Raw genomic sequence first — 11,380 nt, 5'->3', positions numbered from 1 at the left:
AGCTAAAAGTCCCAGATAAGTGCTTCCTTGGTTAAAGGTATCCTTTGTGAATTATTGAGACCACCTTGACATTTTATCAGAAATTATTTTTAAAACCTCACAAAATCTGTTTATTTAAAACACAATAAAAAGGAATTAGAGGCATATCTGAATTTTTGTAGTGATTGCAAATCAATGAGTTTGAGTAAGTAATTAGTTTGAATAAGTAATTAATTGTGAGAACATTTATTTGCCTATGTCTCTATTCTAACTGTGCCCAAATTGCACAGCAAGATTCTTAAAGCTTCACATTTATTCATGAAATTGGAAAATTTGGATGGACATATTACTTTCAAACCGAATCATGTTTAGAATTTTTAAATTCGTTCTTTCATTCATTCACGGATTATTTATTGAAGGTCGACTCTGTATAAATCACTCTTCAGGGATCGGAGAAAGATTTAGTGAACAAGGGACTAGATGTTTCCAGGTGCTAATGTTTGTCATGATCCTACAATGTTCAGGGAGTCAGAATGAAAATAATATTTGCATTTATATAATGTATTGGAAAGAAATATGTGTTCCTTAAGAAAAATGTTAATAGATATTCGTGCATTTCCATATTTTAAGGTTCCTCCATTTGCAACTTTTCCACATATGCCCGCGAGGTGATCACTTACAGTGTTGCTGAGGCACAGATTTGAATTTAAGTTGCTGCAAAACACGTGAGCTGCAACAAGTAAATGATCTGGTAAGTGAAGTTAGCTGGCTGCCACAAAGCACATCACAATTTGACTCTGTAATTCTCTACTTATTGTTAAGTGTGAATGTAATAATTCTTGTGAAGTTATTTGGTTTTGGAATCTTGGAGTAAATTTATATCCATTGTTTCCACGTTTAAGAGAGTTTTAGGATATATCATTTCGTAAGCTGAGATTATTTTATGCTTTTGGTGATTCATTGCCTCTTTTTTAGTTTTTCACTTAGCATTTCTATTAAACCTTTTTTGGAAAGTTTAAATGGTAGCAGTGGAAGGATAAGAATGTCTATCAAAGGTTTTTTTTTTTTTTTCTTCTTTTTTTTTGAGGTTGTTGATGGGTCAAAGCTATAAAAACTTTATAAGGAGTGAGCAGAGTGAGGAGTAACATTGGGGTTGGTGGTACTGATCAGGGTAAAGGAATTCCATGGAGAAGATCTAACAGGACTGGAATCACTGCTCAAAGGAAGGTCATTACCTAGTAATAAAAGAACTCGAACTTGCGTTTTTCTTCTTTTGTTTCTTTTTGTTTTTAATGCAGGAGATCATGTTCCATGTTGGTAAGACATACAAGATATTAATTATTCCGAGAAAAAAGGCCGTGTCGTTTTATTTAGAATGGTTTATTTTGTTCAAGTTCTTAAAGTTTACCCAAGGAAGGGGAAGGTTGAGTAGTTTTTTTTTTTTTTTTTTTAATACTGGTTGTCACTCTTTGGCCTCAGACTCTTCAATCATTTTTCGCTGCTGTTACAGTGAAGTCCAACGTCCCCAGTGTGGACTGGGAAGCCTTCCACAGTAGAGCCCATGGTGACTGGTCTAGGCCTGTGCTTCGCAGTGCACAGTGACAGTTCTCTCTGCTGTGCTGTTTCAAGCCGCTGCGACTTGGCTGATTCTTTCCCCATCCTGCCCTCCTGGGAGCGAATCACTCAGGGAAGATTTCCTGGGTGATAGGACACCTTAGCAGAAAAATAGCTTACTCAAAGAGTTCTCAAGCTCTGGAGTTTGGAGAGTACTCCAGAAGCTCGCTTGTTGGACTACAGATTCCTAGGTTTCCAGGAAATTTCAGATTCAGCAGGCCTGGGAGGTGAACCCCAGAAGCAGCATTTTTAGCAACCACTACAGGGGATTCGATGCAGGCGGTTCATGATCACGCTCTGGAATAACCTGCCTTACAAGATGAGGGGCCCTCAGAGAGGCAGGAAAGAGTCTGGATAACGGAATAAAATGGCATTCCAGGCGCAGGAACACCTTGAACAAAGCCATATAAAAGCGGTGGTATGCTGGAGCTCGCTCATACTGGCTTGCCAAAGTTGGCAGCTAAATCTTCAGGAATTTTGTGTGCTGCTTGTTAAACGCAGCCATTATTAAAATTAGATTTATATGAATTTGCAATTAAACAGATCACATTAAAAGCATCAGTAATAAACAGAAAACTCATCACTTTCTAATTATTTCACCACATTCACTATTATCTATGCTTTGTTAAGGTTACTTATGTCTGTTGTGTCTGTGTGGTGGGACCGCTACGTAATTATGTGCTGCTGGGAATGTCTTCCTAGGTCCATCTTCAGTGACTCCATGCCGGTAGCTTGGCGTAGGCCGTAACAGGAGTATTTGCTGTTTAGGAATGAGCAAATGTTACAAACCAGGTTCTACCTACATCCCCTTCTCCCCCAGGCCTATTTATACCGCTTCGCTGCATAAGGAGTGAAAACAGGAATTGGTTATATCTCGTAAAATATAAGCAGTGTGATACTTCTGGAATTTCCACTGGATGTAGCTAACTATGGAACTCAGGAAGCAGGCATTGCCGTGTCGCAGTGTGCTTTGTGACCCAGTTTTGAGACACACGGACTTCATTCTATTGATGACGGGAAACCATTGTGTCAGGTTAGGCTGTAGAGTGCTTTCATCAGATTTGTTTTGAAAAGGGGGCTCCGCGGAGGATAATTTTGAAGCTGACAAAACCGAAGACCAGGAGACCATATCCATTTAAGCATTGGTGATGAATTGGACCATGGTATTGGGGAAATATTTAGAAGTTAAATTTGATAATGATTAGGGAGATCGTGAGAAAGAGGCAAGGGTCATGTACGACTGACATCTCCAACCTAGATGACTGGGTGGGTGACGATAACAAGCCAGTGAGATAGAGAATCCAAGACTAAGAAGAGCAAGTCAAGATGAGGAAAATGATGTTTACACTAGAGATTTGTTGTTAGATATGTTAAATCTCCTTATCGCACTTCCCAAACTTTTTCATGTTATGACACCTGCAGAGAATGATAATGTGGCATATGAGCTAAAAGGAAGAGGCTACTTAAGATTAGATGGAACCGAGTTCTGGGTTCTAGTCTCCTTGGCTCCTGCTCTGATTGGATCAAAGCTGAAGAGATCCATATGGTGACCCACATATTACCCGGGGGGACATGTTTCATTTCAGAAGCTTCCATATTATACTCATTATCGTCTTGTATCTCTAAACTCATAAGCAACACCAGGAAAGGGCGTTGGGGTGAACGTGCATGTGTGGGAGTGTATGTTTGTGTTACATAATACGATTCATGTGGTCAAACGCTCACAGAGCTCAGTTAAGTTACACATTTAATATTGATGTGACCCGCTGGAAGGTGAGAGAGTTGAGAATGAGACACATAAATTAAGACTCTAGCATTTCTTTCAAAATTAGAGCAATTGCAGTCACTCTGATTGAGGTTTCTGTCACCACCACTATAGCCTTGTGTTTCTTTGTTATCGCTGAAAAGAAGGAGGAAAATGCAATTGAGAATTGAGTTCCCTTAATCTAATTGGGAGTGCAAAAGGAAGCAAGTTAATGTCTTTTTTTTTCCCAGATAATCTTAATTGGCAATTATAGTACAAAGAAAATTGAATATTTTTAGTAGAAATTGAGAGAGGAGACTGCCCAAGTTCTGGCCTACAGCCAGAAGACTTCTAACAGTAAGAAATACCTAAATGTCTATATCCTTTAAGGCCTGAGAAAGTTGTTATTTTTATTTACGATAACGTACCAGCGCATATGACTTTATTTTCTTTCTCAGACCCATATCCAGTTAAATCTATGCTTGTCATCATATTTTTGTATGCTAAAAATGAAGAAGTAGCATCCCTGGAATGTTATTCTGTATTTATGGCAGCCATGAGATAAACTATATGATAAAATAAAAAGATCCAGGTTGGTATAGAAACAGTATCCACATGAGTGTTACGTAAAAATTAAAAACCATTTCATCCTTTTGGAGCTCCCAGGTTGGGCAGGAGGAGACAAGCACACCGGCAGTGTGGTGGTAGTATAAATACGGCAGGTGCAGAGTGTGAAGGAGATGCTCTTTACTCCCGGAGCCTGAGAGGAAGGCAAAGGGGAAGGCCAGGGAGGTAGTGTGAGTGGGGACCAAGTCTTCCAGGCAAATGAGGGCATCAGAGAACACTGTTCCTGTGGCATTTCAGGTGGTGCTATATTATTAGGTTTTATGAGACGATAGAATGGGAGATGGGATAGGCAAGCAAGGACCACAACATGGAAACCAGGAAAAATTGCTGAAAGTTTAGAGCTTAGCCTGAAAACAAATGGAGACCCATTGGGAGATCTTATAAGGGGACAGATAAGAATAGTTTTGAGATTCTTTCTTTCTTTCTTTCTTTCTTTCTTTCTTTCTTTCTTTCTTTCTTTCTTTCTTTCTTTCTTTTCCTTCTTTTCTTTCTTTCTTTCTTTCTTTCTTTCTTTCTTTCTTTCTTTCTTTCTTTCTTCTTTCTTTCTTTCTTTTTTTCCTTCTTTTCTTTCTTTCTTTCTTTCTTTTTCTTTCTTTCTTTCTTTCTTTCTTTCTTCTTTCTTTCTTCTTTCTTCCTTTTCTTTTCTTTTCTTTTCCTTTTCTTTTCTTTTCTTTTCTTTTCTTTTCTTTCTTTTCTTTTCTTTTCTTTTCTTTTCCTTTTCTTTTCTTTTCTTTTCTTTTCTTTCTTTTTCTTTCGTTTTGAGTTTTAGAGAGGATCCTTCATCAGGGATGTGGAGAATAGAGAGGAGGGGGGATGACCGAGGTAGCAGGGCAGGAGACCAGTTGAGGGACTTAGTAGTCCAAGTGAAAAGTCCTGTAAACCTGAATTTAAGCAATGGCAGTGTGGGTATTGAAGAAGGGAGGGATTCAGACCTGTTTAGGAAAGGGAGTTTAGAGACTAGTTGAGAAAATGAGACAGAAGGGGCAAATCGAGATTCATTTGGTCTAATGTGTTGGGTACATAGTGGTACTTTTTCCTGGCAGAGACGATAAAGCAGTTGAGCACATTGCAGTGCGTTACACTGATTGCCATCACTACCAAAGCCTCTATGTCTAACGACATCTTGTCATCACCAAGATGACGTCTTATGAGAAGTTAATTATGGATGTCACATGACTGGAATAGTGAGAAGACAAGAAAATTAATTTTGCATTTCTGATGAGAAATGAACATTTCTACGAGGAAATATATGTAAATACTTAAGGTAACAAAGGTGTTGCTGCTGCATATTATTTTTTTTATAGCTACAACTTCTTCTACTTGGAATGACCGAATAAAAAGTGGTGCAATATAATGAGGTATTCGATAAATTAGGCCAGTTTAGTTATGTGAAGAATAGATGTTAAAACAAGGGTAGGTTTTACTTAACAAGGTGAACTGTAGGAGATAAAAGTAGTTTTACTTGTAATTTTGAAATCTGTATGCCCTGCACCATTTTCATATTTGTGATGTATTGGACATCTTCTGGCCATTGCTAGTGATTGCTAAGGAGTGGAGAAATTAAATAAATCTTCTCAACTTTACTGTCAAAGTTATGCACATGTAGCTTAAAAAGTTGGGAAAATATGTAGATGATGATAGATGTACTGTGGCTGTAATGCCTACCCTAACACAGTAGGCCCGTGACACGTTTCTTCAATTTGTGATCTCATTTAAAATATGTACAGAAGATACTAGAGTGAATCCCTTGTTCGTATTGGGAACCAATGAGTGAGGAATAAAAGCAACTTTTTTGTTGGTTTCTAATCATTGCATATTTCATTGAATGGATTTAAAAAAATATTATTGTGAAAGCATAATTTTTTTTTTTTTTGCTAAAAATGGTCATGTTTACTTTACATTTTGGACCCAGACCATTTTTCTTTTTCTTATGAACACACGGGGTTAGAAACCAGGATGTTCTTCATTAATTTTGATAAAATGTCAGAAATGTTATATTTTAAAAAGTCGGCAGTCTGTAGTTATGACTGCCAAGGTCAATGCAAACACATTACAAAGATTAACAAGGAAAATCGCACTAAAAACTTACACAGAACTTTTTCTGTGTAAGAGCTGTGAAAACCTGAAGCCTAATGATATGTCAGCCTACTCTTATAACAAACGGGCACAGGATGCCTTTAAAGCAACGGGATGTTGGTATGAAGTAATTACTGAGAAGCAAGTTGAGGTGTTAAGTTTGATACTTGGGTCTCTCCTAGCTGGTCCAATTTGCCTCCATGGTAACCGTTGCTACTTCTCCAGCCTGACTACCATCCGGCTCTCAACATTTCCTTTTAATGAGAGATCTTCTTTGGTTGGGTGCAATTTCACTTACCACCATTTAGTTGGATTTTTTAAGCAAAATAATTCAATGCTTAATTATATGTAAACTGTTGATCTTCAGGGTATTGATCTATGGAGAAGTTTATGTTTAGAATTGGATTTCTGGCCCCTTTCACTTTATGCCTTTTACTGGACTATGTATTCAGTTAAAAAAAATTTCACATTAGCTTTGAACACCTTAGAGAAAACAACCACGTAACGGTCATGACATCAGTATTATGAGTTACTGGGTCCAAATTTTGCCTCAGAAAGCTGAGAGGACAAAGAGCCATGAAGAATATTATGTTAATTTTTCATACTCACCTATTCAATGTTTTCCTTCTTTAATAAAATATCAATAAAATTTTTATATTTATATAATTTATATTTTATAATTTATAATTTTTCTCTCACACTTTCCCCAGATATTGAAAAATAATTACATGCTTTTTTTTTTTTTTTTTTTTCTGTGAGAAGAACCTGGACTTCGGAGGTAGATAATGTGCACTGTGAGTCTTGCCTTTGCCACGTACCACTGTAGCCTCTGGTTAAGTTACTCAACATCTGTTTTTCACCATCCTCATCTGCATCGTTAAGAGCAATCACATTTGTTCTATCAAATGATATGCATGACAGTTCCTAGCACAAAGTAAGAAGTGAGAACATGTTACACAAAAGGTAGCTTTATTTTTACAAAAATTTATAGTTTATTTGTTTTTTTAAGTAATCTCCATACTCAATGTGGGGCTCAAATTCCAGACCCTGAGATCGAGAATCGCATTCCCTCCCGAGCCAGCTAAGCACCCCTAGCTCTATTTTTGTTCTAAGGATAGGGAAGAGTTCTGATTATCTAGGGTTCTTCAGAAATCTTTGTGTTCTATCCCAATTTTATATTATTTTTACTTAATTTTACTTAATTTCAAATCACAAAAAATGATTTGAAACCATTGATGAACACAACAGTAAGTATTACAAATTTTTTACAAGGAAAATGGTGGTTCTCCTTTTGAGGTCTTACATGAAATTCAAGAAAGTATTGTGTGACGCTGTTAAACAGGAATTAAAATATAATAAAGTGGTGCATGCAATATTCAGTCCTGAGAGCATTTTTTTCTCTAGAAATATATAAAATCATGAATTTGAGTATTTTTATTACTATTATAAAAGTAAAACATGTGCTACATGATGCAAAAAAAGAATTGAGAACACTCATTGCCTATGCTCCTACGATCGAAAGAGAAATGACATTTAAATTCAGATCAATGTGAAGGGAATTTCAATTCTGTACAAGTAAAGAAGAAAAGTCTTTTTCCACTGGCTCAAAAGCTCTACATAGGAAACTTAAAAAGATTCAATTTTTTCACAGTAATTGAATGGCCATGTAATTTCGGTTTTTACCCTATAACTACAAAAGTGAACCTTGGTTATGGGATGGAAAAAACTGAAACTATTTAAGTTTTACTTCTACCCATTTTCTCCTTCCACAGGCAATTATATAAAATGTATTTTTATGTTGCTATGGAAGAAAATGCAGTATTAACTTTTTTGCAATATTAAATATTTATTCAATGCAATATTATATATAAAATATATTCTAATTCTATTAATTTAATTAGAATAGAAAATAGTTCATGTAGAATATATAACAAAATTTTTGAGGGGCTTGGAAAGTAAAGGAGAAAAAGCTCTTTAGACTAAATAATATTTGTTAGTAAAGAATACTGTCGGTATCTAAATAGAGGGAATAAACGTATTGAAGTCTATTCTTGCATATCTTACAATAATTATGGTATCCTGCACTGCACTCTTGAGCTTCCCTGAAAAATTCCTTTATGTGCCATTTTTTTTTCCTTTTTTTTAAATGGAAACACCATCTATTTGTTTGCTTAAATCAGAAATATGTGTTACTTTAACCCCTTCCCCTCACCTCACATCCTAGCAATCAAGGCTGTTAATCCTGCCCCCTCTCAAAAACTTTTCCAGGCTTATTCACTTCTCTCCATTTCCACCGCCATTGCCCTAATCTGATTCGACTTTTTGGCAATTATGAGTAATGCTGTTAGGACCATTCACGCTCACATGTTTGCATGACTATGATCTCGTTTCCTTAGGTGTAAACCTAAGGGTAGACTTGCTGTGTCATATGGTTATAACTATGTGTTGAGCATTTTAAGAAACTGTCAGGCTATTTTATTCTAGAAAGATTGCACCAGTTTGCATTTCCACCAGTCAAGTATGGGGATTCCAGGTTTTCCCACATCCTCACCAATACTTGTTACTGTTTATCACAGCCGTGCTCGCAGGTGTGGAATGGCAGCTCTTTATGATTTTGATAATGATGTTGAGCATCTTTTCATGTGCTTATTGGATACTCACGGATCTTTGGAGAAATGTCTCAGTAGGGCCTTCCTCCCACCTTTCTTAAAAATAAGCCCCATGCCCAGCAGAGTCCAACACCAGGCTTAAACTCAACCCCGAGATCAAGATCTGAGCTGAGATTGAGTCCGATGTTTCGCTGACTGAACCACCCAGTAGCCCCAAAGTAGGGCTTAATTCTTAAATGTGAGTGGTCAACCAAGGCTCTCGAGGGATAGAGAAAAGCCTAATCCACAAGAATTGAGATAAACATATAGAAAAAAATGACCCTAGGAAAGCAGTAATAATTCAGGAGGCAGAAATAAGCAAAGAAAACACACTGTGATAAGCAGCCTCCGAGACATGTGAGATCTACGACAGCCACAAGAGGATGCACAGCAAAGACTGTTTTCCTGAAACTTCTCCAACGGGGGAGAGGTGAGCTCGGAGACATGCAGCTGGGGGTGGAAGAGGCTCGGGACCCAGAGCATGTGCTTTCCAGGTAACGCGTGGGTTAGTGGGTAGTTTCTTCATTACATCCTGTTGGGGATGAGCTCATCTTGTACTTTGAGGTTTTTCTTTTGTAGGACATGGTTATTATTTTCTGTCCTTGAAACAGAGAAATACATCCTGTATTAATGTTAATTAGTCAGATAATAAGCATGTTTTGGCTTAAAATGTAAAATTTATAAAAGTGAATACTGGGGACGCCTGGATGGCTGAGATGGTTAATTGTCTGACTCTTGGTTTCGGCTCAGGTCACTGATCTCCTGGGTCCTGGGATCGAGCCCCACATTGGGCTCCATGCTCAGCAGGGAGTCTGCTTGAGATGCTCTCTCTCTCTCTCCCTCTCTCCCCCCTCCCCGTCTAAAAAATAAATCTTTAAAAAGCAAAAGTAAGTTGGGTACTGACTGCACATGAAGACCTTGAATGATGGAAGAGTCCTCAGCGTTGATAATGGCCTAATGGAGAGGGACTGGTGATGATTAGTCTTTATCTGCTGGTCTGGTAGTAGAGAAGGGGGCAGAGCCTAACTCAGGGCTTGGACTCTTGTGGGACATTAACTTGTTTGATCATAAGATGCTTAAATACCGGAGAGAGATAATGGGGTGTTTGTCCTTCCTGTTTTCAGGCTTCCCCTCTGAGCCCCCATTCACGAATTTCTCCCGGTCACTCAGCTAGCAGTAGAAGGGCTGAGAACCTAGGGGTGTGGGTTAGTTCCTACGCTCTTAGGACTCTGTTGCTTGATTTTGAGGAAAAGCAGCAGAACGATTTGAACTTGGTAGCCATTCGGGGGCTTTGTCTTGGTTTAAGAGCGTTCGTTTAACACCATCTGTGGCTGACGTCCGTCCCCTGTGGAAGAACGTCTACCCTAAAGCCAGCAGCAGAGAGTGGGAGAAAGGGCAATCGATTCCTCTTTGCTCTTTTTCTTTTCATTCCCTACGCACAATTAATAGGCCTTTCCCCCTGTTTAGTGCCTGCTAGTATTAAGTGAACTTGGGGGAAATAAAAGGGAGCTCTGTAAGGTAAATCAGATTTCCCGCTCTATGGTAGTGACTCCAGGCCCCCCAGCATCAGGGGTGTCTGTTGGCCAGAGAGCGTGTGTATAGCTATTAAAGAACTAAAAAGAGAAAAAAGGAAACGCCTGACTTTGGTGTATAAAATTAATACTAATGATCGTTATCAATAAAAGTAATGAAAACTGGGTATCACCTGTGGATAATTACCTTCCGTGTAACAATGATGATGAGTATCATTAATATCTGTCAAATTATTCCTGTAGATTTTATTTGATTACAACACTAAATCATGTTCAGCCTTGCCCAGGTTCGTGGGTTCGCTCTCTGAAGTCTTAAACTGGAATATCCCATTCTCTCATCATCATCATCTCCTGTCCTGCGTAGTTAAGCATCTACAGCGAACTCATTTTAATTCTTTGAACCTGAGTTTGTCCATCAGTAAAATGCACGGTGTTAGGAAGGGTTAGTATAAGAACTAAATACCATGTGGCTGGAGTGCTTGGTAGAGGCAGGCCCATTGCTGACGTATGGACGTGTCCTCCTCCATTTCCCCCATTTTTTTTAGGTCTTCAGACTCTTGACCCTTCAAGTTTACCTCAGTTCCTCTCTTGCCTTTATCCCTGGGCTCCTCCTCTCCCTGCCCTTCTTACAAATTACTTCATATTTTATGTAGTGGGACTTCTCTCTCCTATGCCTGAGTGCTCAGCGCAGGAAAGAAAATTACATGTTGATGGATTGGACCCCCTACAAGTTCAGTTTCTATATTATTTGAACCCTCAATCCCCTTTATCTACCCTTTGCATTTTCTTTGTTGCGTTCCCTTTCGTTTGCACTTACTTATTGTTTCCGAAGTGTGTGTCTTCTGAGAATCCTCCATCCAAGGTTCACACCTTATTTTTCTCCTGTGGTTTGAACATGTCCCTCCCTCCCCAAAAATTCATATGTTGAAATCCTAACCTCCAAAGACGCTGTTACTGGAAGGTGAGCTCCTGGGAGGTGCTTGGCTCCTGAGGGTAGAGCTGACTTCTAAATAAGAAAACTGTCTTTTGTGCCTGAATTATCTATACATTTTCTAGAATGACCTCCGAGTAACACAAAGATTGTGCTTCCTCGCCTTATAAAGAAGGATAATGGAATTAAGTTTGTTTTGGCCTTTTCTAAACGTAATGTATTCATAACA

At 38.3% G+C, this 11,380-nt stretch overlaps 1 long non-coding RNA gene across 1 annotated transcript in view; it reads left to right on the top strand.

Moving 5' to 3' along the window:
• The first annotated feature begins 608 nt into the window (after positions 1 to 608).
• The window catches only part of LOC118350602 (uncharacterized), a 55,270-nt gene continuing 44,498 nt past the window's right edge, over positions 609 to 11,380 (top strand). The window contains exon 1 of the long non-coding RNA XR_004804684.2: positions 609 to 730. This is a non-coding gene — a long non-coding RNA (uncharacterized LOC118350602). The remainder of the gene's footprint in view (positions 731 to 11,380) is intronic.

The sequence above is a fragment of the Canis lupus genome, chromosome 36, assembly GCF_003254725.2.
Source record: "Canis lupus dingo isolate Sandy chromosome 36, ASM325472v2, whole genome shotgun sequence".
Classification (NCBI taxonomy): domain Eukaryota; kingdom Metazoa; phylum Chordata; class Mammalia; order Carnivora; family Canidae; genus Canis; species Canis lupus.
The sequence above is the reverse complement of the archived record's forward strand: the minus strand, read 5'-3'. Positions and strand labels throughout refer to the sequence as shown.